The sequence below is a fragment of the Cygnus olor genome, chromosome 1 (genome assembly GCF_009769625.2).
Source record: "Cygnus olor isolate bCygOlo1 chromosome 1, bCygOlo1.pri.v2, whole genome shotgun sequence".
NCBI lineage: Eukaryota > Metazoa > Chordata > Aves > Anseriformes > Anatidae > Cygnus > Cygnus olor.
Genome location: NC_049169.1, coordinates 19,440,451 through 19,466,380, shown reverse-complemented (window position 1 = coordinate 19,466,380; position 25,930 = coordinate 19,440,451).

Genomic DNA, 25,930 nt, shown 5'->3' with positions numbered 1-25,930 from the left:
CCACCAAGACCCCCAGGTCCTTCTCCTCGGAGCTCCTCTCCAGCAGGTCGTCCCCCAGCCTGTACTGATACATCCGGTTGTTCCTTCCCAGGTGCAGGACTCTACACTTGCTCTTATTAAACCTCATTTGGTTTCTTCCTGCCCATCTCTCCAGCTGGTCCAGGTCTCGCTGAATGGCACCACAGCCTTCTGGTGTGTCAGCCACTCCTCCCAGCTTTGTGTCATCAGTGTACTTGCTGAGGGCAGACACTATTCCCTCATCAAGGTCATCGATGAAAATGTTGAACAAGACTGGACCCAGCACCGACCCCTGGGGAACACTGCTAGTCACAAGTCTCCAGGCAGACTCTGCGCTGCCAATCACCACCCTCTGAGCTTGGCCAGTCAGCCAGTTCTCAACCCACCTAACTGTCCACTCCTCTATCCCACACTTTCTCAGCTTTGCTAGCAAGATGTCATGGGAGACAGTATCGAAAGCCTTGATAAAGTCAAGGTAGATGACATCCACTGCTCTCCCCCCATCTACCTAGCTGGTGATGCCATTATAGAAGGCAACGAGGCTGGTCGAGCACGACTTCCCCTTGTTGAATCCATGCTGACTACTCCTCATAACATTCTTCTCTTCCAATTGCTTGGAGATGACATCCAGAACAAGCTGTCCCAACACCTTTCCAGGGACAGGTGAGACTGAGTGGCCTGTAGTTTCCCGGATCCTCCTCCTTGCCCTTCTTGAAGACCGGAGTGACACTGGCTATCCTCCAGTCTTCAGGCACCTCTCCTGTTCTCCAGGACCTTTCAAAGATGATAGAGAGTGGTTCAGCAGTCACCTTTGCCAACTCCCTTAGCACATGTGGATGCATCCCATTGGGACCCATGGATTTGTGTGCGTTGAGCCCACTCAGATGCTCCCGAACCACTCCCTCGTCAGCCAGGGGGGAGCCCTCCATTTCCCAGACCCTTTCTCCTCCCTCCAGGGTTGAGGAGTCCCGGGGGGGAGTCCCTGAAGCATCCCGGGGGGGAGTCCCTGAAGCAAAGACTGAAGCAAAGAAAGCAATCAGTATCTCCGCCTTCTCGGCATCTCCTGTTACCAGGACATCCCCCTTGTTCAGCAAGGGACCTACATTATCCCTAGTCTTCCTTTTACTGTTTACATACTTAAAAAAAACCTTCTTATTATCCTTTATCTCTTTTGCAAGCCTCATCTCTAGGTGGGACAGTTTTTCAGGTGGGACAGTGTCTCTAGGTGGGACAGTTTTTCTGGAACAGCCTTTTAAAAGAGAGGGTGAGTTCATGACATACTAATTCAAGATGGAAGTTGTTAGATTTATAACACAGATTGTGTAATAAAGTCACTTCAGGAGAAAAATATATGATTGGAAAGATCATATATTTTGGCCTTTATTCCACTACAAATGTTCTTCTGAAGGAACTGGAATGCACTCAGGATTTTTGAATCTCCTAATTTCTCTGCAGGGCCCATGCTGAGTAATGGAATTCTGCCTATTATCTGATGGGTTGAGTGGTTTAGATGAGCATTTTGGATTTGAACAATCCCTTGTTCAGGCCTCTTGATGGCAGAAATGGTGTGTTGAACTTGACATAGAAGTTAAGAAAAATAGATGTCATTCCTATTTTCAGTTAGACCAAGAAAAATAATGCAGGGTACTACAGGCCAGGTGTCCTGGTTTCAGTTAGGACAGAGTTAATTTTCCTCCTAGTAGCTGGTAGGGTACTATGTTTTGGATTAGGATGAGAAGAGCGCTGATAACATGCTGATGTTTTAATTGTTGTAGAGCAGTGCTTACACCAAGCCAAGGACTTTTCAGCTTCTCGCTCTGTCCTGCTAGCGAGCAGGCTAGGGATGCAGCAGGAGCTGGGAGGGGACAGACCCAGGACAGCTGACCCAAACTGGCCAAAGGGGTATTCCATACCATCTGACGTCATGCTGAACAATATACAGGGGTGGCTAGCCGGGGGGGGGGGGGGGGGGGGGGGGGGGACCGGCTGCTCAGGGGGATAGCCTGGGCATCGGTCAACGGGTGGTGAGCAATTGCATTGTGCATCACTTATTTCATACACATTATTATTATTAATACTATTATTATTATTATTATTTTCCTGTCTTAATAAACTGTCTTTATCTCAACTCACAGGCTTTACTTTCCCGTTTCTCTCCCCCATCCCGGAGAGGGAGGGGGGAGGGTAAGCGAATGGCTGTGTGGTGTTTAGCTGCCAGCCGGGCTAAACCACAACACCAGGTAGCCTCAAATCAATCCCTGGGATGGTGACAGAGCAACAGATCCTGGAAAACGTTTCCAAGCACAAGAAAAGCAAGAAGGAAAATAGTGTAGTCAGCGTGGATTTACAAAGAGGGAACCCTGCTTAATCAACCTGATAGACTTCTACAATGAGATGACAGGCTTGGTAAATGAGTGAATGTTGTTTACCTCAACTTTAACAAGGCTTTTTGACACTATTTCCCATAATATAGAATCATAGAACACCCTGAGTTGGAAGGGACCCCATAAAGATCATCAAGTCCAGCTCCTGGCTTCATGATAGAACACACAAAAATCAGACAGTAAGTCCCAGAGCATTGTACAAATGCTTCCTGAACTCTGACAGGCTTGCTGCCATGACCACTTCCCTAGGGAGCCTATTGCAGCGCCCAGCCAGCCTCTCAGTGGAGAAGCTTTACCTGATATCCAGCCTGAACCTCCCCTGATGCAGCTTCATGCAATTCCTCTGAGTCCCATCGCTGGTCACCAGAGAGAAGAGATCAGAGTCAGCATTAGATGCCCAGAGCCTGGAGAAAGATCATGAGAAAAGTCCTGGAGAAAGGTCAGCAGGAGAGCACCTGAAGAGCAGCACGAAGCACGTATAATTTGTATTCAATGTATCACTCAGAGTTTGTGCTGTAATGAGTCAAGAGTTTAATTAAGAGGATAAAAAAGGACATTGATTAGTTGTGACCCATAAAGAATCCATCATCCATCCTCTGTATTAAAGAAAAATTCTAATGCTAAAACAAACAAACAAAACACAAAAGTATCTCAACCAACCAACAACCCCCCCCAAAACAACCAACCAACCAACCAAAAAAAAAAAACTCTCTATAGCCTTCAGCCATCTAATTAAAGATTGTACCATCATACATATACACAAATGCCTAAGTGAGGGCTTTTTATTATTATTTTTTGAATAAAACCTTCCTTCCAACCTTAACATTAAAAACATTAATTGTCTGATTCTCAGGGAACTTGTTGCTTTTCTCACCTGGACTTTCACTCCTCAAGTGTATACTAAAGGTGATGCTTCCTTTGTTAAAATATTACTGTGGTAGAAAGAGGGATTATTATGATCCTTAGGTTTTATTCATTCACTTTCACAAGCCTGGCATGGAAGGGAGCTGTTGAGATGAGTAAGAGCAAATACTATTCATCTGATGCTTGTAAGTAGCAGAGTAATATGGATTCCTGTGCAAAAACAGGATTAAAATAGAAATTAGATATGAAAATTAGACATAGTATTTTTGACCTTTGTTTCCAAGGGAACTGAAGAGTCAGATGAGGGCTCCACATTACATTATGAAATTACTTGCAATTAAACATGGAGCAGGAAAGATAAATAAGATTAGGTTAAATGGTATGAATAGTATAAATGACTAACAAGGTACAGAATAATAATGGTTAAGTGTCATATTCACACCATTTAACTTGGCAGTTATAGCATTTATATTCAAGAGAACTGTAAGCAAATCAGACCACCTACTCTTGAGATTTTTCTAAATATCAGTTCCCACGTAGCCAAGAGAGTAGTTGCAATAACAGCTATTCACACAGTAAAAATATTATTTCAGTAATTTTAAGCTTAAAAGGGGAAAAAAATAAAAAAAAAAATGACAAAATGAAAACCAAAAAGGTGCCTTCTTCAGGAAGGAAGGCAAAGTAGTTGTCTCTTTAGTTATGGAATTGCCCAGGGTTATTTTAAATGCAAGAGATTTATGTGTGACAGGAAACCTGTTAGTAAGACTGTAGAGAAGGGTCAACACAAGGTAATGCATTTTAGTGATGTTATATTTGTTTCTACAAGACCAGTTTTTTTGAAGAATCGTAAAGGAAAGCAGGAAAGGAAAATCTATGTCAACTGAATTGCACTTGTTGATTCTAGGCCAACAGATGAATAGGAGAAGTCTAGAAGAATGGAAGGAAATAAATAGAATAAATAGGTTACAGACATGTTTCTTGTCCTAAGAAGTTTTGTTTGGTTGTTTGTTCTAAATTTGAAATAAGCTTGTTTTCTTGAGTGCTTTTTCAACCATGTTTGTCTAGAGCCAGTTTAACAAACTAATTGCAGTGGTGCATTGTGTCACAAGAAACCTGGCTTCAAACAGCTCTCCCATCATCTAGTTCTAAGTATTTCAGGGAAATATAGAAGCAGCACAGTCAGGTTCATTTATAAGCAGGTAAGTAATACATCTTGCATTTCCTTCTACATCTTACTGATATGCTGAATTTATTATCTTATTCTATTCCTTGTTTGATTCCTTCACTCGAAAATTAAGCTCCAAGAAGAAAACCAACTTACATTAGTAGCACAAAACATTATGATTTTGATTATGATGTTAGACAGAAGACAAATAATAAAACAATATTCTTACCTTACTCAGGTTTCTACAGAGATAATAAAATACAGCATTATTATTATTTCATAGGTAGCAGCTTTAGGTTCACATATATCTCATATATTCATGCATCAAACTAAACTAAAAAAAAAACCAAAACCTAACAACAACAACAAAAAACACAAAGCACAAACAACGAAAAGAAGACCTCTTTTCTTTAGTCTGAAATGGACATTTGAATGTAACATTTTTATGTCATTTCCCTTTATGGCGATTAGTCTGACTATTTCTATCTTATAACAAATCTATCTTCTGCAGAAATTCTTACATAAAAGGCATTGCCTGGAAAACTTCCATAAGAAGATCCCTTACATAGGTAATTTTAAAATAATTATTTATGGGAAAAATATTTTATAAGAAAAAATGGGGAAAAGATAAACAACATGCAATACAAATCACTAGTACAGTTAAAGGAAGTTGAAGAGCATACTAACAACCAAAATTGTATTTCGGTTTATTTCATTTGGAATAGTCACCTACCTTATTTAGGAATTATTGCTTAAAGTACTAGTCACTGATCTGTTTCTTTAGGCAGCTGTATATAACTCTGGAAATCTGTTCCAAAATCTTGATTGAGATATTTACTTATTGCTAGTGGTCTTTCACAACTGCTGATACCTTTGACTACAGAAGTATTGACCAGCACTGAAGGGTAGAAGAGTTATTATCCTGGTTAAACAGTTATTGTTCTTACATGTATGTTTCTATAATTTCTGATAAAGGGTATATTTCAAGTAAACTTTGAAAATAAAAAATTCAAAATCATCTAATGCTTTTTTGGGGGGGAGGTTGGAGGAGGCAGGAATTGGGAGTTAAACTGACAGAAGAGTATGAATAGACCTAATGATGCTTAGTAGGAGTGATATCTACTGCACTACAAAAGACATCTAAGTCCTTCTATTCAATGCACATGGAAAGCTTAACACCACAGTATAATGCTGACTATTGTCATCTTCTTAAATGGCAAGCTGGTTAAATCCTATGTTAGATTGTACACAGATATGTTAGATGATCACAGATATCTAGAGTAATTGCCATCCATTTAACATTCTAAATTTCCATTTAAATGATTTAGATGAGCACTTTTTATGTGTGTGTGGTTACACACGACTTGTTAACACTTTTCAATCATAATCACTGCTAATGATTCGTATATTTCATACACTACTCTAATTAGACTATCTTCCAGCAAGACCTTGGTTCAAGTCTCCTTTAAGCCTTGGAAAATTCAAGCACACCTCATAGAAGTGTGCCTGTGCAGGCAGAGCTGCGCAGCTCATCTTCTTTACATAAATTTTCCATTCATCCTTGTAAATCACCTGGTTGACAGTCATGACTTACCTGCAGTACACACAAAATCCGAAGTGTTTAAAATGTCAGGAGATGCTGGTAATAGGCAATCTCAGTACTTCTAAATGATATTGCATGAACAGTATCTGTTTTTGCAAATGTTTTATTTGTGAAGTATTTATCCATCTTAGTCAGCAATCCACATGCTGGGTCGCTGCCTCAGGTAACTGATGAGAACACTACTGTATTTCCAGAATAAGAAAAGGCTAGATTTTATTCCTTTGCAGCATAGGCATCTGCATTGTGTCTACCAGCTGGTGCAGCGATCTAATGCATTTCTTTTCAGCAGTGAAAACAAAAATTCAGAATCTACTTATACTCCGGATGAAATGGTGATCACTGTTTTCTAAAAACTATTTATTCATATATTCCATCTATTCTCTAGTTTGTCACATACAGAAATGTCTGTTGTATAAAACAATGAACAAGCTGCTAGGAGTCCTATAGATTAGAAAGTTAGGAAATAAGGAGATTGTGAACAACTTCCTATCTTTATGCATGTAACTATCCAACATATTAAAACATTTTAAAATTATATTAGAAAAAAAAAAAAAAGCTTTCATCAGACTAACTGAAGTTATAAATATGTAAAAACAGGTGCGTAGAAAACTCAAACTATAACAAAGTTCTGCTTTACAGAGCTTTTCACTGGGACATGACAGATAAATATAGTAAGTTTGAGAACTTTTAAAACATGGCTTTCTATCTGCAGGTTTCACAGAAGCAAGACATCCAGATGGTAGCAGAACAACACAATGATGTATCAAGCCTTTAGAATGCAATATTCATCACATTATCAGATACAGCATGTATTGCCAACCCCTGGTAATCAACAAATTATTCTTGCAGTAGAGCCATTAGATGGACTAAATAGAATCTGTGGGATACCTGTTAACAAGGTCTTCAACTGAGGAGAACGTCTGGTTTTCTTTTCTTCCAAGGTTTAGAAATTACAGCACACAAAAACACCAGTACTTTAATTTTGAAAGAAATGCAATAATTTGCTGAAGAAAAAATAACATTTTATAGGAAAAGAAAAGAAAGAAAGAAAAAAAAAAAAGTAGTTACCATAAGAAAGTGTTTCAGGTGAATATTTGTGAACACATAAATAGGAAGTAAGTGCCTGGTTCTCTGTGGCTTATATTTATGTTATTTGAATAAATGTTCCCTATGCCTTTAACATTTCCTTATTAATTTTCCTACTGGTACATATGAACTCAATATTTCATGAGATTATTTCCAAGAAATGTAAAACATCAAAACAAAACTCCAGCTTTGGTAAAGATATGAAAATGCCTTTCTACAGTTCTCAGATCTTATTTGTCATATAAAACAGTTTAAACTGACATTTCAATTTACCACCATCCTCACTTTTTTTCAAAACCAAATCATATTATTTAGATATATTTCTATGGAATTCTATTTAAAATATTTCAAAAGCACTCTAATTATGAATTATAACTAAGAAAAAAAATCAAAAACACCTACAGTTAAAAATAACAGTGTATTTCAGATCAAATTGACCAGTTTATTGTAGTCACAGAAGAATATTTCTAGAGTAGACAAGACTACTGGATGTTGTGGATTTTCTCAGTGTCTCATAATTGGGTGTGAATTTCAGCTCTCAAAACTTTATCAAGATACCAGTTTTCCATTACTGAAAAATAATTGCTGCTTCTTGGGTAGGAAGTTATACCTGAGTCTGTAGACACAGTAGAAATAGCAATCAAACTTCCACCTAAGTCTACGCTGAGCCCATTTCAAGAAGAGACTATCAGAGCATGGTGAACTCCCATAAGAGACCATACAATCTGAAGTACCCAGTTAGCAGGTGTTAGAAGGCAAGTGACTCCATGCAACCTTCTTCATAGTATCTCTAAATTTTGTATATCATCTAAGTAAAGCAAACACAAAAGTAATATGGTAAAAGGCAAAGGAGGAACTCTCAGTACTGTGTGCACTGTGGTTATATTTCCATGAAAGTATACAGGAATTCTGTTGATTTATTCTTATTGACCCAAGCCAAATAGTTCTACAGCTGTAAAAAATAAATGAATAAATAAATAAATAAATTAATTAATTAAAGACCGTCACCAAAACAGTTGCAATTAATTACATGATTTAAACGTTACTTACATGATTCAAGTTTGCATACCTCTACATAAAAGGAAAGTTATACTCTAGTAATATCTAGTATAGACTGTAGCCTTCATTTTATTTCATGACTATATATTTTTTTTTTATTATTATTATTTTTTTTAACAGTCTTTATAATATCTTCCAGCAGGGGTACATAAGTCCTAGTTGTCTTGCATCACAGAATTGATGAAAAACTATCGGTGTTTACCATAAGAACATCTCCTTCACATTTCAGCAATGGAAACAAGAATAACAGAAATGACAGAAAAAGTCATGGTGACATAGAGTTAACATTTTATTTACCTTATTTCTGTGCTGTTTGTTAGACTTTAGTTATTACAGTTAGACATTGCTAAACCAAGTTATTGACATATTCATAAAATGCTTGTTCTGCTACTCTGCAAACAGTCAAAAATAAGTTTGCTTTCAATGATACTTTTCAGTTGTGTTTCATATATTTTTTTTCCACATTTATAGTCAGGATTTCTGAAGGTAATCTGAATTGACATTGTTTTGTGGCTGTTGATTTTTACCTTTTATTCCAGTTCAAGGTAACAATGAAAGGAATATTCTATTCCACATAATACAAAAGTGTGTTATTCTATACCTCACTGTTGAGGTCCTCCCTTCCTCCCTCCCTTCCTCCCTTCCTTCCTTTCTTCTATTAAATTAATTGTTTTTTGTATTGGTGTTTTGTTCTCCATAAAATAAATATCTAGTCCCTTATTATGTCAGCAGCCTTTAAATTACTGTTTCTCATCCTTTCAACTAACCATACTTTCTACTAACTAAAATCAGTGGAGTAATTCACATAATTAAATTTCATCATATCTATGAGGTGCTTTAGTTTAAGACAGGAACTGTTTATAAGGAATTGCTTCCTTTCATCTTAGGACAAATAGAATCAACCTCTAAATATGCCTAATTCTCTCAATTGATTATTAAATGAACTTAGATGAAAAGCTAAGGCAAAATAACTAAATTTCTGAGGTCCAAAAGTACATACATCATATCTCACCCTAAAGTTCCGGGACAGGGGTTGATTTGAGAAAGAGATAATAAAATTAACATGCTAAGAAAGAAGAATATTCAGATACTGACAAGAAATATCATCATAAGGAGCCCACATATATTTTAACTCAGTTTTAATTCAGCTTTGTAAATTCAGCTCAAGAAAGCATATTAGACACAGAATATATCGATGTGCTTTTAAGTACACTGTTATGATTAGAGCATTTGGCGCATGAAAAAAAAAATATATTTTTTTTTTACAGGAAACTTACATAGGATAATATAAAATAGTCTAGAAGAAATATTTCCCTTCAGAAAAGAGTGAGAAGGACTACAATGTGTATAGATAACATAAAGAGAAGAAATAGAATTCCAGCCAGGGTCTTCTGGCTCTCTCCTTATAATTACAATAACAAAACAATTAGACATATGAAGAACTTTTTCTGAATCAGTTACAGGGGCGGGAATTTTGCCACCAACTTTGAATGAGCTAAGTAACACATCCTATAGGAACAAAAAAGACTGAATTTCTGTAGCTGCTCAGGAAATTGAGATTATTAATTCTCAAGTTGTTAAGGAATAAGTTTCAGGGTTAAGAATTCCCCACTTCCCTCATATTATACCACTGCTCATCTGGAAGAATTCTGTCTCCCTCTGCAGTAGCTGATACTAACTGCTTCTATAGATTGGTAGGGCGTTGCTTTGTTCTGCTCTAGCTTTCTCTATACATTTAGGTGCCAGTGACTACAGTACACAAGTAATCAATTCAAGAAAATAACTTAAGAAAAGGATTGCTGCATTTCTAACTGAAATTAATTTACTGTAAAAAGACAGTCTAAATAACTGTTTATATGCCCTGTTGCTAGCTTGTCAGATTGTCCCCAGTCTGACAGAGAAGTAAGAATGGCTGGACCTATTATTTAAGGAAAGTGATCAGGTACAGTAACAGACAATATTGCAACACATTTAATTTGATTCTGTGAATCATTAAAATCACTGTATAGCACCTGGTGTTCATTTCAATCAAGGCTGAAAATCCTCCACCCACCCTCTTTGCCAAGTGAGTTACACAGTCCACTGACTCTTAAATTTAAGAAGATCAATCACTGAAGTATTGATTTAAAAGAGGTATAAAAATCAAAGTCGAATGAACACATCTGACTTGCTCATAATGCACGGTCAGCTGTGGGAAAGAAAAATTGTGAAATAATGGGGGTGGAGAAACAGTTAGACCGTGACTTGAATAAAGCAGATTACACTGGCAACAAATCAATGATAAATCAGAGAGTTCCATTTCATGTCTTTTGCAATAGACAGGTGCAGAAAAGTAGTGTGCATGATACAGTCCCATCAACATTCCATGTTCTAAGCTGGACACAAGAATGAAAATGCATGCAGACTCCAAAACAAAATGACATGTTTAGATACAGTGCTGCAATAGTTATCTTCAAAACCAAGCTTGGTTTGGAATTGTACACTGATGCTCACAACATATGATGAAGATGAATTTTCACAGCAGGGAGACGATAAAAGTAGTAAAATAGTTGTCAGAATTATTTGTCTATAATAAGATATGAGCAGATAGGAAGATATGACTGTCCTCACTAGCAGGCCAACTTTCTTTATTAAACTGGAAAAAAAAACGGACTGATTTTTCTTTGTTACATTCCCCCTTTCTTTACTGTCCCTCCTCTGCTTTAAAATTTTGTACCGAGATAAGCTTTGGGCAGGATTTTATGCAGACAGTAAGAGATGAGTTGGAAATGAAACAATAAAACCTGAACATAACAACTTAGACCACATGATCCATTCTTGCCCTTAAGACAGATTCATCCATTCCAGTTCTACAAATGTGGTGAAAAAAACAAGAATGTGTGTGTTCTGAGAAAAAGAAGAAAAATAAAAAAGTTTAATATGATTTAAGTTTGTGGGTGCCTTTTAAAAAGAACTGCATATAAAGTAAATAAAAATGTAAGGATATGAATAAAAGAATATCTCTTTTATGTAAACTAATATGTAAAGGATAATAGTCTGAACAGAGAGACAAACAACTCTGTATTTGTTTGTTTGTCTGTATCAGAAGCTTTCCTGCATGGCCTAGTGTATTGCAGGACAGTGGAGAAATTAGAGACAATGTATTGCTTACTAACATGTGCCAAATAATTTAGAAACCTTAAACAGTTATCTTTTTAAAGGGAGAGAGGTGATTTTTTTTTCTTACTTTGGTAAATGAACTAAAGTCCCTATATAATCTGTAGGATGAAAAGTACTTTTGATCTTGAGCAAAGAAGTCAAACAATCTCCTGAACACCTGTGTACTCCAAGGATTTTCTTAGAGTGTGAGCATAAAGAAGGTCTTTGCTGCAGAATGAATCTGAGATGATCTTTCCGAATCTCTGTTAAAACATGCTGCAGAGACAAAGTGAGAAGTGACGAAAGGAATAACCCTTTCAAGAAATGTATCTGATTTCTGTTTTGTGTGCGTTAGTGCATGGTTTTGTGTGTTTGTTTGTTTGTTTGCTGTTCTTTTTCCCTCAAGCAAAAGGAAAGGAAATATAATTTCTCCATTAGTAGACATAGTAGGTGGGAATACAAACCTTGTCACATAGTCTAATACTATTCTGACCCAAAAGCACCAACATCTGGAGAATATCTTTAGTATCAGCACTGTTTCCTCTCAGACACTTATAACCTTGGCTCTGAAAATTCTCAACTGGCATAAAGCTCCATTTCAACTAAACAGGTATGATTAGGCCTATAACATTTACTGTCATTTCAAGAAGCTCAGTCATCAATGTTTGTCTCTGACTTTAGAAAACACCACAGCTGTTATTGTTTTTAGGAAAACAGAGAACTATGTACATAATAATAATAATAATAATAATAATAATTTTTACTGCTTGTTTTTGGCTATAACTTCTGACTTACCCTGTCTATAATGAGAATAAAGTACAAATTCCAACTAAATTATAGGAACCTAATAGATTTTTACATAACATGAAAGAAATATTCACTTCTGAGCAATGTATTTATCAAATACAAAACTTAAGATTCTCACAGCTCAGGAATTTATGCTGCTCTTCAGTGGGGCTAAAATTTCTTAAGGATAAAGCAAGAGGCCATTCCTTCAAAATCAAGGCTTTTCAGCTCAAATGAAAGAGAAATTCCCAAGTTAAAGATATTTCCTTGAGACTTTTCTGCTGCAGCTCTGCTGTACAATGGGAATAATCATCACTTTGAACATAACTGCTATCACAAGGCAGCATTATACAGTAAGTATGGCCATCTTTCAAGGTAGCATTCACAGTATTCAGAATAATCTTACAATCATGCAATTAGTAAAAAGTATGCTTATCACTGCACTGGTCATGTTGCTGATTATTTATACTACAGTTTGTCAAAGCTTTCAAGTTTTACATTCTTCAACAGGCATCCAAATTTCTCTTACAAAGTGGCTAATGGGTTTCAAATGATACATTAAAACAATAATAATGAAAAAGTATAATAATATTCAAAAAGCATTACATTTGAGTTATCAAAGAGTTTGGCAAAAGTAAAAATAATTTCAAAGTTAGGAAAAAGAAAACATCATCCAGTCCTAAAACAAAACAAAACAAACAAAAAAAACACAACTGGATTTTATTCTGGTTTTCTGTTTGTGAGTAGAGGGGAAGGGAAACTGCAGTTCTGCACTGATATCAACTGGCAAGTGCACGTACCCTGTCACATAATGAAGCTTATCTGTGGGACTGCAAAACAGAGTTCCCACTCTTACCAGTTCAAGAACTGAGGGCATAGCTTCAGCTGTTCATTCGTATACTTCCAAAATCTCTCTTCCTTACAGATGGATGACAAATCAGTTATTTGGATGACACAGGGAATGGGTACTTATTCAATTTTTTTTCATCATCATCATTCAAATTTGTTATCACCCAGATACTACATACACTGCCAGACTTAGTTTCCTTGACGGCTTTTCCAGTTCTTATTTCTTGACATGCTTATGAGCATAAGTTTTTTGTATTATTTTCCTGAGACTAGGATACTCAAAGTATTTGTATTTTACAGCACTTCATACAGCAGACTTGTCATCGCTGTTATTTGCCATTGTGAATTTTCAGAATTTGTGCAAACTTCTTGGAAGTCTCAAATAGTGTGAGAACAGCTTCCTGGATATGCTTCCAAGTGGCTACATGCTAGATACAGGAAGACACTTGGTTTTGTCAAAGTTTGAAATAAAAAATAAATAAATAATAAAGTAGCCTGAGGCAGCTCATATGTTTGAATCTTGGCAAAATTATAAGCAACTGAAAACAGGGTTTTGTAATGAGAAAATGTCAGACAAACATAACTGTAGGCATCACTACCTTGGTCACCTAAAGAAAAAGAACATAAATTATTTCAATTTCCATTTAGAAGTCATTCTGTAGCGAATACAGATTATATAACACTGTTTATTATTCATTCCTTCACATAGAACTCAGTGTAACAATCTGGCTGACATAGTTTATGTTATTAAATTTGACAGTTTTCAAGGGCTGTCAATGAATAAAACCCATAGTTGTTCACAAGTCCATCCTGGAATCTGAAACAGGGCACAAGCAGCATCAATCTGAGAGCTGGGGCCTATACAGCAATGATGTTACTAATCATGCTTTGGTCGCATGTGGGAAAAAGTGCTGTTCTTCAGGAGGTCTTTGTAATTATAGTGTCATTTCTTCCCTCTCCTTGCATAAATTGTGGCTTATATATTCTGTGAGAACTTGCTAAAGAAGAAAAAATTCTAGACACTTTTCATGGGAACTGCATAAACCTCAGGTTATCACAGAAATGGAGGGAAAAATTGTATGATCTTTCAAAGACCTGCATTACTTTCAAAGTAATAACACTGATACTGTGATAGAATGTGAAGATATTTTTATATTCAGAGTGTTGTCATGCTTGACCCCTGTGGACTTTTGATGAACTAATTAAATAAAAATGAACATTAGAGAATACGTAATAATGTTCTGATAACAGTTCCTGAAACTCTCTTTATCATTTCCATCTTGTTCCACTGGGTATCCTTTATATTTTTCTATGCTTTCTTCATCATTCCAAAAATTTCCACTGTGCCCATGTACTGCACGTTTGTTGTTTTCTTTTACTCCTGGAATGTGCCTATATTATTACTTCTGTAGTTTAGAACCTATTTATTGTTTATGTATATATTAAACATTATTAATAATGGTGTACTACTACATTTTTAAATATTCACTATTTTTACTATTAATGTAGCATTTGTCTTATTGCATATACGTAGAAAAAATGATAAATGCTTAAATACATTAAAGTGATATTTTAGTGGAGCTAATTTAGGAATTATGAATGAAATAATCCTACACCTAACTGGCTTGGTCCAAAAAATATCAATTTGATTATGCCTTGTGCGTACTCTCTAACTTGTAGCCGATTGCATTTACTTTAACTGGTGTGAATGACTATCTGACATTCAGGGCAACACAGGAAAAGGATAGGTAAATGCTTTTCAGAAGGGCTTTAGCCATTAGCAAATGGATTCCCCTGTTTCCCCCTGCTGACAGGAGAAATAGCAATGCCAATGAGTGCTAAGAATAGAACTGACATCACTACAAGTTATACTTGTAAGTGAAAAATGGATTGACTATTGGAATTCAATGCAATACCTAAATAGCACATAACTATTTTGATTTTCAAGGATATCTCTGTTGGGGGCATGAAGGTGCAAGCATTTATCACATGGACAGGAAGGGTTAATCTTAGGGAAAAAAAAAAAAAAAAACTTCCAAGAGTTCATAATTTATAAGTAAGGGACTCTAACCTATGTGTGAGTAAAACAGAAGCAACAAAAGAGAGAAGGAAGTGCTTTAGTGCATTTGGGAGACAGCAGCAGACTGAATGAGACCAGAGGAGAATACAAAAATTAGGTAGATTTGAGGAGACGTTTAATGACTGGTGAAATAGAAATAGTCAAAGTTTCAGTTAAGAAATTGTCATAAAACTGCATCACCTTTGTTGAACTCTTAAAATCCTGTTTTCCATATGTGATTCAGCACAATCAAAAGACAAAGGAGTAAGGAATGTATTTGCAAAAGTCCACATAAAGAGTGGGAAGGCAATCAGAAAAGCCAGGACAAACAGTATTACTTAAAATCTCAATCCATTCTGGATTTGCTGCCTTGAATCTTTTTTTGAAGATACACAGCTAAGTCCCTTTCTTCCATGAAGTAAGATACATGTTATTTCTATCAGAAAACAGATAAGCAGGAGGTTTTATGAAAGACCTCAGCAGTGAGGACATTCAGTCCTTCCAGTCTTCAAAACTTTCCATTCCATGCAATGCTGAACAATCAAGCTACTCTCCATTTTGTGTTGAAAAGACCTCAGCACAAGAGGATTCAGTGTAATGTCACTGCTGCATAGAGGCTGGAGGCTCTAGTGGGAGTCTAGAAACATGAGACTTCTGGCAATACAAGGGAATCTCCTTCTTTGTCTACTGATTTACGTCACAGTCACAGATAAACTATCCGCTCCTTGATCCCGAGGAGGGACAAGCTCCTTCAAAGCTACATTGAAATCAGCTGGACCTCGACCTGGACAGCATATTGGCACTAAGAGGAAGCAGTATTAGGGTTTGGGACTCTCTTCTGCAGGGAATGGAGACGCCCATGTTCTTGACCAACTTGTTGTCTCATGAGGCTTGTGGCTTATAAAGTCACAGATCGCAGAAGCTGTAGAGGGACTACTGAAGCTCATCTTGACTTCAGACTGTGAACCTTTGCTGTTTATTCATAAGTACCAAAATACTGCTCGGACTGTATTCAAGAGTGACTGCAGAGCCTTGGGGGCTGGGTGAAGGACATTGAAGTTCTGCTATATTTTCTTTTAGTCTGCTGGGACAGGGGAAAAGCACAGGAGGAGCACACGCTTCCTGAATGTCCATGAATGGCTCATATTGCAAGTAGCTTTTATTTATTTTATTTTATTTTATTTTATTTTACTATTTTATTTTATTTTATTTTATTTTATTTTATTTTATTATTTTATTTTATTTTATTTTATTTTATTTTATTTATTGATCATGAGACACCGAGGATTTGGGAGTGATGAGAAGAGATGGGATACACTTGTTAAAGCAATGAAAGAACATCTGTGACGATGCATTTGCTGTCCTACGTGAGAATGACTTCAGACTAGGTTCTATGAGGGATAGTGACTGGTGGCTTAAGCTGTGGCAGGGAAGGCAGTGAGAAATTGTTGGGGGGGAACAGCTCTCATACTTCCCCTTTGAAAGTGCCATGACTGGTCATCTAGCACAAGTGCATGTCCACGATACATGCAGCATGGGAAACAAATAGGAATTAGAAGCCTGTGCAAAATAGCAGAGCTGTAATTTTATTGGGTTTACAGAGGCACATTGGAATGTGTGTCTGTACAGGGATGGGTCGTGGCTAGCAATGCCCCAGCCTTGCCAGCTGCATTACTGCACTCGGCTCCTGGTTCCCTGTCCTGTAGGGAGCACCACCTGTCTCTGCTGCTCTCTGACAGACATTAGCATGAACATGAGGGAGAGATAAAAATGCAAAAATGGGAAGAAGGTGAATGGGCAGAGTGATTAAGAAGATATTGGTATGGAAAGAGAAGAGGGAAAGAAAGTAAGACTGAAAAGAGGAAAGTTTCAGAAAAAGAAAAGGAAATAATAAGTTTTGATTAGTTGAGTTAACACATCTCTACGCACATACGAATTTGCTCTGTTAACAAACTGCTGATTTGAGGATAGCTCAAGGCTGGAAAATGAAGGTATGGCAGCTGGTGAAGACCTCATTTTAATCTTTAAAAATGCAGCTGAAGGAAAGAGCAGGTTTTATTCACTCTTGATATAATTTCTAATATAAATTAAAATAGCATTTGAATTTCCATCTATGTATTACTTTTAATTTATGCTCAAACTTCCTTCTCAGTGACAGCTGTGAACATATAGTTCTTTACTTCTCATATAGGAGCAGGTTGGAAATTATTTATTTGTTTGTTCATTTGTTTGTTTATTGTACTGTATAAGAGGATTCAATTGTGTAAGATCCTGTCTAAATAAAAAGATTTCAAACAAACAAACACATCCAGGGATTTTATTTCAATTTATAGGATATATAAACTAAACAGATCTTCAGGATGTCAAATTATTGTACACAGACTTGCAGCATTATTTGATTATGAATCTTTGCCACTACAAATCAAATTCCTGTAGAAATGGCCATGTGTGTTGTTGCAAATGCATAGTCTGTTTTGACTTAATAATCACAGGGGCATTATTTTTTATCCAGAATTTTAAGTTGTGTGTACTTATTTTGAAAAAGCAAGAATTGTGTAAGGCATCAAACTTAGACTATCTGAAAGGTATCAACTGTTTAAATGACATTTTCACCTTCAGAAAATACATCTTTGCCTGCTAGAAATGGTGATGCTATCATGCTGCAGGCAATCTATGATACAGTCATGTCACAAATAGGTGTCAACTCTCATTACATTCTCAAGTATAAATTCCAGTTATCAGTTCCCACATAGTTGCAGATGTTTTAACAATCCCATTTTACCACGATTGCACCAAGACTCAACCTCAAATACGTTATATTTGTAGGAACTACTGTAGATATACCAGATTTGGGAATATAATGTGTAGTTGGTATATAGGAATTTTTATTTCAAACAATTATTGAATACAGTAGTAATTTATTCTCCAGCTATCTTGACAAACAATGGAAGTAATTTGTAATTTTTCATTACTTGTTTCTTCACAGTCTGTTTTACAGCATTGTACTGAAGTTATTTGTTCTTCGAGACTCAGATCTAACTTACTTTTTGTTTACTTAACTATTTTTTTTTTTCAGGAAAATATGGTAGTCAATTCTTGCTCTGGTATTAGTGAAATTCTTGGGTTTTGTTATTATCCAAAACACATATGACTTTAAAGATTTTTTTCAATAAATCTTTAGAAAATTAGTACTTATTACAGAGCTCTTGTACATATGATTTTAAAATCAGACCCACGTTGTTATGAGAAAAATCACCATCTGTCAAAGACCTCCATGCTACTTTTCAGTTCATATATAGACTATTTCTGGTTTAAAGCTATCTTCTAATTTTCTTAGCTAGGTGAACATTAAGAAGTCCTCAGTGCTGTAATACATACAGCACTACATAGAAACAAGCCACATAACAACACAATGTGGTTCTAAAATGTTTCAATTTACTACTATTGAGCGCTAATTTTATAGTATCAGGTACTATCTAATGTCTGACAATTGCCATCCAGCGGGTAATAAAAGACTAAAAATAAACATAATATATAGTAGCTATCAGAGATAATTTTAGAAAAATTAACTTTGCCTTTAGTTAGTGGGATCACACTCTGCTGAGTGCTACATATTTATGTGGGTTTAACAGAGGGAATAAAAAGCAGACCTGAGAAAAAGACATCTTTTTACCACACAGGTCATAGCTTGTTCTGGCAGTCATGTTTCAGTGCCATTCCATTTCACGTTAACCTGCAAAACTATTTTCTGCTCACTAATTTATATTTCTATTGTTGTAGTCATTGTGCATTTATCTTGGTATCTTGCTAGTCTCTAACCTTTTAGTTAACAAAATACATTGATTCTTACAATATGCTTATTTTAGAGCTTAACAGTTACACTATCTCAATTTTTAAGAATTTAAAGTGAAAAGAAGGGACAAAAGGAGATCAAACTTAAATATCCACTTTTTCTAGAAGGTCTACAGAGAAAAAGTTGAATTGAATAGTGCTTAGTTTGCATAAGATAGCTGTCTGCCTGATCTGTAGGGATGTAGGAAAATCAATAGGAAGTGATAAATACCATTCTTCCCACAGGATATGACTTTGTCTGACCCTCCCTAAAGACACTTTTCCTTAGTCCTTATCTATCTTGCATAGTAGTCTAATGGTTGGATCACATTAAAAGTCTTAGGATTTTTTCTTATTTTTTTTTGACTGTACTTATTCCACAAATACTTAACAAATACTTAAACACTTAAAACTTAAACACTTAAAACTTAAAACTTAAGAACAAATACTTAAAAAAAAAAAAAGGAAGAAAAAAAAGAGGCCCAACATAAGGAAGTAAAGGGGAAAACAGGTATTTTTTGGTTAGTGCATCCTCCTCTGAACCACAGTGTAGCTAGTCAAGCAAGAATCTTAATTTAAAAGAGCAGCCAAAAAAAAAATATATTTTTTTTTCTTCTAGACAGCAAGACTCTCATCTGGCTAGTGCTAGGATTTCAATTTAGTTCTAGCTAAATATGTAGGCATTTCATATTTTATCTTGCTTGGATGAAAAGAGAAGTAATATTTTGAATAAGCATCAGAACCCCTGTTTACCCTGAAAGGCCTGTTCGTCTGCTCAGATGTTTCTGTTCTGCCTTTTTCGTGTTACCACCCCAGCACATATATAGAGACACACAAGGAATTCCAAAATGGCATTAATCTGTTCCCCTATCTTCAAGAACCAGAGGGGAAAAAAGGTCACTTTAACAGTATGACTGTTCATAGGTAATAAAGCAAAAGCTTGAGTGTAGTAAAAAGCTCATCTTATATTTCAAGACAGTAAATGTCACCTCCAGGATGATTCCAGGTCATGGCTGTTTGTGGAGAGTGAGAGAGTTTGGCGGATATTGCTGAGCCAATATCTCTGCATCTTCTACCATCAAACTAGAATAACCAAGAAATTACATTTCTGCAATATATCCAGATACTGTCAGTATAATTCAGTGTTGCACCAGAAAAAGGGATAAACTTTAAATCTCCAGTGTTGCAGCTTGCTATATATGCTTCTATAGTGTACCGTAATTATCATTAATACTTAATTACTGTAATGTTGCCATGTTACAATTGTTATTTTTCAGCTTCCTTTTTTTTTTTTTTTTCCACTGTCCTGGAAAAAATAATAATAAAAAAAATCTCACTCTAGATGAATTAAAAACAAAACAAAACAAAAAATCAATGTTATATTTGAACAAAATATTGATGATTGCCTGCATCTAAGCTATGAAGAGTTGTGAAAAGTGTTATATGGTTAATAAGATTAAATGTGATTAACATGACTGGCACTAACAGGTATCATTTGCTCATATAATAGGTGTAAAAATTGCTGTGTTCTGAATCAGAGATTTGTAGTGATCAGAAATATTATATTTAGACTAGGACCTAGTGTTTAGGCATTAGATAGAAGCAGAGTTTGAAGTCAATAGCTGTGAAATCTTATACTGTCTCTATTTTCACAAGATTTCATGCTGAGAAAAATAGAAGGGTCACAGTTATTAACAGATAATGCAAGATCCTTTCTTCCCTGAGTGAGATGACAACTTTCTGAGAGATCAAGCCATATCTACAGTGGAACCAAAAAGTAGTCCTTTATTACTTTACAGATAACCAGGAAAAAATTAGGCTGTATCTTAGGTTAGTAATTGTAATTCATACTTCCATAAAACAGATAACTGAAAAATGCACAGGGTTGAGATTCTGTTATATAGTTTTGCTAGTTTTTCTCATATTTTCTCATGTCTATTTTCTTGCACTTAAATATTTCATTATTAAATTTGAAAAACAACTGCTTTGAAATATTGTTCTAATAACACTAAACGGAATAAAAGCTATAATATACACAGACTGTGATTATAATTTATTTTGTTATTCAGAAATTTACTAGAAGCTTCTTGGTCCTTTACGGAGATGATTTTAAGGCACACGGAGCTGTCAAATTGTACAATATTTATTTCAAGCAGATTTCCTGATGAAGAAGTGGAAGATTTCAGCATGTGACTTGTTTGATGATCTGAATCTACACAGATGAGGGGAAGGAGACATTTCTCTCTTTACAGAGGCTGTGCAGAGGTGAAAGGCCAAGTCCTATGTCATGAAGAAGGAGCGGGGAGGCCCAGCAGAAGGATGAGCTCTTACCATAACAGAGAATGGAATCTCATCACTTCTGGCCACCTGCAGATGTTCATTGGAAGAACAGTTACAGATCTGGCAAGAGAAGAAGTGAAAAAGGGTCTGTTAGGAGCCAAAAAAGACAAGGACAGTCTTGAAGCAGAAGAGGAGTCTATGATGAGGCACAGAAAAATGAGCAGACATATTAGAAACACAGCTTGGCTGACTAGGTAGTTTGTGACTAAGCTGAAACACAAAAAGAGGGTCTAGAAGAGATAGGCATACAAGAAAAAACAAAGCTTGCCAGAAGCTGAAATGGACAAAGTGTGTGAAGGTCAAGACATCTAGAAAGACATCTAGAGGTATGTCAACTGTTAAAAAGGCAGTCCAAGAAAAAAAAAAAAATTGTCCTGTTGTCAGATGAGTTTGTGACCAAGTGACTACGGGTGTAGAAAAGGTATTCGGTGCCCTCTTTACTTGTAAGGTCTGCTCAGGCTGTCAGGCAGTGCCAAGAGCAGGGCATCTGCATGAGGGAAGACCACCTGGTACCAAGCTATTGTCTTCACTGGCAAGACAGAGTCTTCACTGACAGGGTGCAGATCAACATACCTGGGCAGGACTGGTAAGGAGTCAGCTCCAAGTTCAATCAGAAACTGCAGCCCAGATAGCAAGTCAGGACCAATGGGCAACAAGACTGAATGCACCCACAGTATAGCTCAAGTAAACACTGGATGTTCAAGACTGAGCCGAAAGGACCAAGGGTACAGCGATGGGGACTCAGGCAAGGTTGGACAATGAAGCGTATTTTTGCACTCAGGGCCCTTATACATGCATTTCAGATCTCAATGCTTAGTAAAAATGTTTTGGTAGAAAAGTACAGCCCACAATAAAGGATGGTCAAGTTAAGGTCTGCGTGCTTAAGTTGAACATGCCCACATTCACTGGACTGGATAGGATGTATCTGAAGGTGGCCTGGTTAATTTAATTTTGATGACACTCATATTAACTTAAAAAACAACAACAACAACAACAAAAACTAAAGGCTATACTGAAGGATAGACTTTTCTCAGTGGTCCACAGCAAAAAGGCAAGAGACAATCCATACAAATTGCAGCAGGAGAAATTCAGACTGGATTTCATGAAAACAGAATCTTCATAATTGGAGCGCCTAACTACTGAAGCAGGTTGCCTGGAGAGGCGGTGATATTTCCATCCTTGGGCAAGGCCCTGAACAACCTGGTCTTTGAAATTAGCTCTGTGTTAAGCAGGAGGTAAGAAAAAGTGATCTCCAGAGATCCTTTCCAAACTGATTGTTCTATGATTCCAGGACAGATTGGCTTTATAGCAAACATTTCCTTTATAAAGTTATCTTCATAAGCCTTTTCCCAGCACAAAAACTGAGAAAGTGAAAATAATACTGTTGAAATTTGGCTGGCTGAATTAATCATATACGTATTTAAAAGTGTAAAGTGGAGACATAGTTGAGCATATCTGAATCTTGTATGAAAATAGCAATATTGCAGTAAAACCTAAGAAAACATTATTGCCTATTATCCAAAAACTCGAACTGAAACAGATATTTCAAAGGTCAAACAAAATGTTGAGAATACAGATAAATGCAGAAAAGTGCTTTTTGCATCTGGAAGGCCTGAGAGTTAGTTTTACTATTTTGGTTCTTGCATTTGGCTTCAAAAATATACTTGTAGAAAGTAGAATCCATAAGAAAGTGATGAAACAGGTACATTTTCTACATAGAAAGATCAAAGATATTTGGGGGGGGGGGGGGTATATAATTCATCATTATTCATCATTATTCGTCATTCATCATTATTGGTATATTAGTATATCATTATTGGTATACCAATATATAATTGGTATAATATTTAATTGGTATAACCTATAAAAAACAGAAACAAGTTCATTTGGATACACATGTTCCTCTTAATAATTGATCATTTAAAATTGAGATTGAAATGGTTCATAGGCAGTTTTTTTTTTCTTCTCTCCTAATTCTGTATAGTTAAACAGGTTAGAAATTTTACTAGACCAACATGATCTGAAAGTGCTAGATTTTTCCTCTCAATTTATGCTTCCATAAGCATTAATTCTAATTTACACTCCCATTCACTGTACTTTGAGATAGACTCCAAGTTGGCTATGAAATATGAATGTCTTAGGAAAAGGTTGTATTGAATTTCTAGAACGATAAGGAATATGTGATTCTTTAAATACCTTTTACACAAGTCTTATAAATTAACTCTTTTTGTGCAGATATTGATATCAGAATATTGACAATCCAGAAAGTAGATCTGAAAACAAGAAATTATTTTAGAAGATATATTAAATTGGTGGTTTTATCTCAATAATAGTGGGAAATTTCTTTGCTTCACTTTGATCCAGAGCTGATGGCAGCTCTTAATACAGCTCTTACAGACAACTTTCAGGGATGCAGGGATTGTCAGAATAATATTTCTGGCTGCTTTACACAGTGTTTTCAAAAGTAATTCTGAATTGACAAGAGATTGAGAGATTGATAAATTTATTTATTATTATTATTTTTTAAGGCAGTCAAATTGCACTTGAGGAAAAAACAAGAAGGAAAAAAAAACAAAAGATGAAATACTGTATAAAAAGTTGTATTACTGAATGTATTTATTAATTTTAGCAGTATATATCTATAAATCATCCATGAATACAGGTAATCTGTAGCACTCCATCTGATTTGTATTTTCATTTGAATCAAAATACTTAGCATATACAGGATCAAATATTTTATAAGTGAAACTGTACCTTCAGAATTTAGAAGAGAGGGAAAACCCACATGAAAAATTTAAATAGACATACATACAAAAAGAAATGCATATGAACCTGTACTGCATTCACAGTGGTTATTTTAGCACCATCCTTACTGACCAAAATGTTGTTATTCCAAATCTCACATAAATATAAAAAATAATCTAAACACATAATATTACTGGAATAAAAATAGTTTCTGCACAGAAAATAAATGTCATCTTTTTTAATTAGTCAAATCAAAAAGACACATCACTTGTACTGGCTTGAACTATATGCTGATAATTAACTCTCTACTCAACAGATTTCCTAGAAATATGTGGTATTTTAATGTCTTCAATCTTATTTAATTCAGATTTTTTAGTTGTTTAGTGTATATAGAAAATAGTGACAGCACTGTTTTAAATGTAGAGTTTAGTAGGATAGACTAGGTATGGACACACAAATAAGAGTTTTTATCTGAATCAGCAACTTGTCTTATGTATTACTGAGGACAGTATGCAAATACATTCAGCATGGGAATTTAGAAAATGTTAAACATTACAACTGTCTCCACTTTGGTATAACTGCACCAGCACCTGCTTCAAAAACACTTTGTGTTTATCTATTGTGAAAATGCAGTATTACCAGCCCTCACATGACTTATGTAGTTCACAGCTGCAGAAATAGTTGTTGCACATTAGAGTACATCAAATGCTATGTCAAGAAAAGTGGTTTAACATTTCTTATGGAATAATTTTTAACTGTGCTTGGCAGGTAGAACTGTACTTCCTGCTAATGTGCAATATTTTGTATCGAAGTTTAAGCTAATACTGGGGGGACAAAAATGCATTTTGCTTGTATACAAATCAGAAATGTCAGAAGTACAAGCCTATAGCTGATCCAGCATGCTATAAGAATCAATCACAATGATGTCCATATGATGTCTCTTTCACTTTAAACATAGCTCCCAGCCAAATACACTCTCTCTTGCCTAGTCAGCGATGCTACTGAAAATACCATTTTCTGCAGCCAGAATAGTGATAATTTTACTTTTTAGAGAACTTCTCCAGCAGTTATTGCCGGTCTTTTAAGTCCATTGGACACTTTGTGTTTTCTTTTTGGCTCTAGATTTGCCACCAACCAGCTTCAGAGCTCCATGGTTAACTAATAAAAGTCTTTCCTTTATTTTTCTTTCTTTTTCTTTTCTTTCTTTCTTTTCTTTTCTTTTCTTTTCTTTTCTTTTCTTTTCTTTTCTTTTCTTTTCTTTTCTTTTCTTTTCTTTTCTTTTCTTTTCTTTTCTTTTCTTTTCCTTTCCTTTCCTTTCCTTTCTTTCCTTTCTCTTTCTTTCTTTCTTTCTTTCTTTCTTTCTTTCTTTCTTTCTTTCTTTCTTTCTTTCTTTCTTTCTTTCTTTCTTTCTTTTTCTCTTTCTTCCTTTCTTTCTTTCTCTCTCTCTCTTCCTCTCTCTCTTTCTCTTCCTTCCTTCCTTCCTCCTCCTCCTCCATCTTTCTCCATCTTCCTTCTCCTCCTCCTTCTCCATCTTCCGTCGTCGTCATCTTTCTTCTTCTTCTTCTTCTTCTTCTTCTTCTTCTTCTTCTTCTTCTTCTTCTTCTTCTTCTTCTTCTCTTCTTCTTCTTCTTCTTCTTCTTCTTCTTTCTGTTGGATGAAAATTTAGAAGCTGGGAAACATCTCAGAATGCAAGGACATCTTTGCTTGAACATCATGACATCTTTGCTTGAACATTCCTTTTGTACTAGACATTAAAAATTATTTTGTGTTCTATGTGTTTTGGATTCAATATAAACCTAGAAGACTGCACAGCTTGCTAATTTATCTATGCTTATTGAATTAGGGTTTCTAATTTCATTGTTTTCTGCTAAATTTTTGTGTGAATTAAGTTTCAGTCTTCTTACTTTGTTGGCTGCTCCATGCTATTGATTAAATCTTCTTAGAATGACTTTTATTATAAAGCTCAATAGGAATTGGTTTGAAAAATCCTAACTAGGACAGAA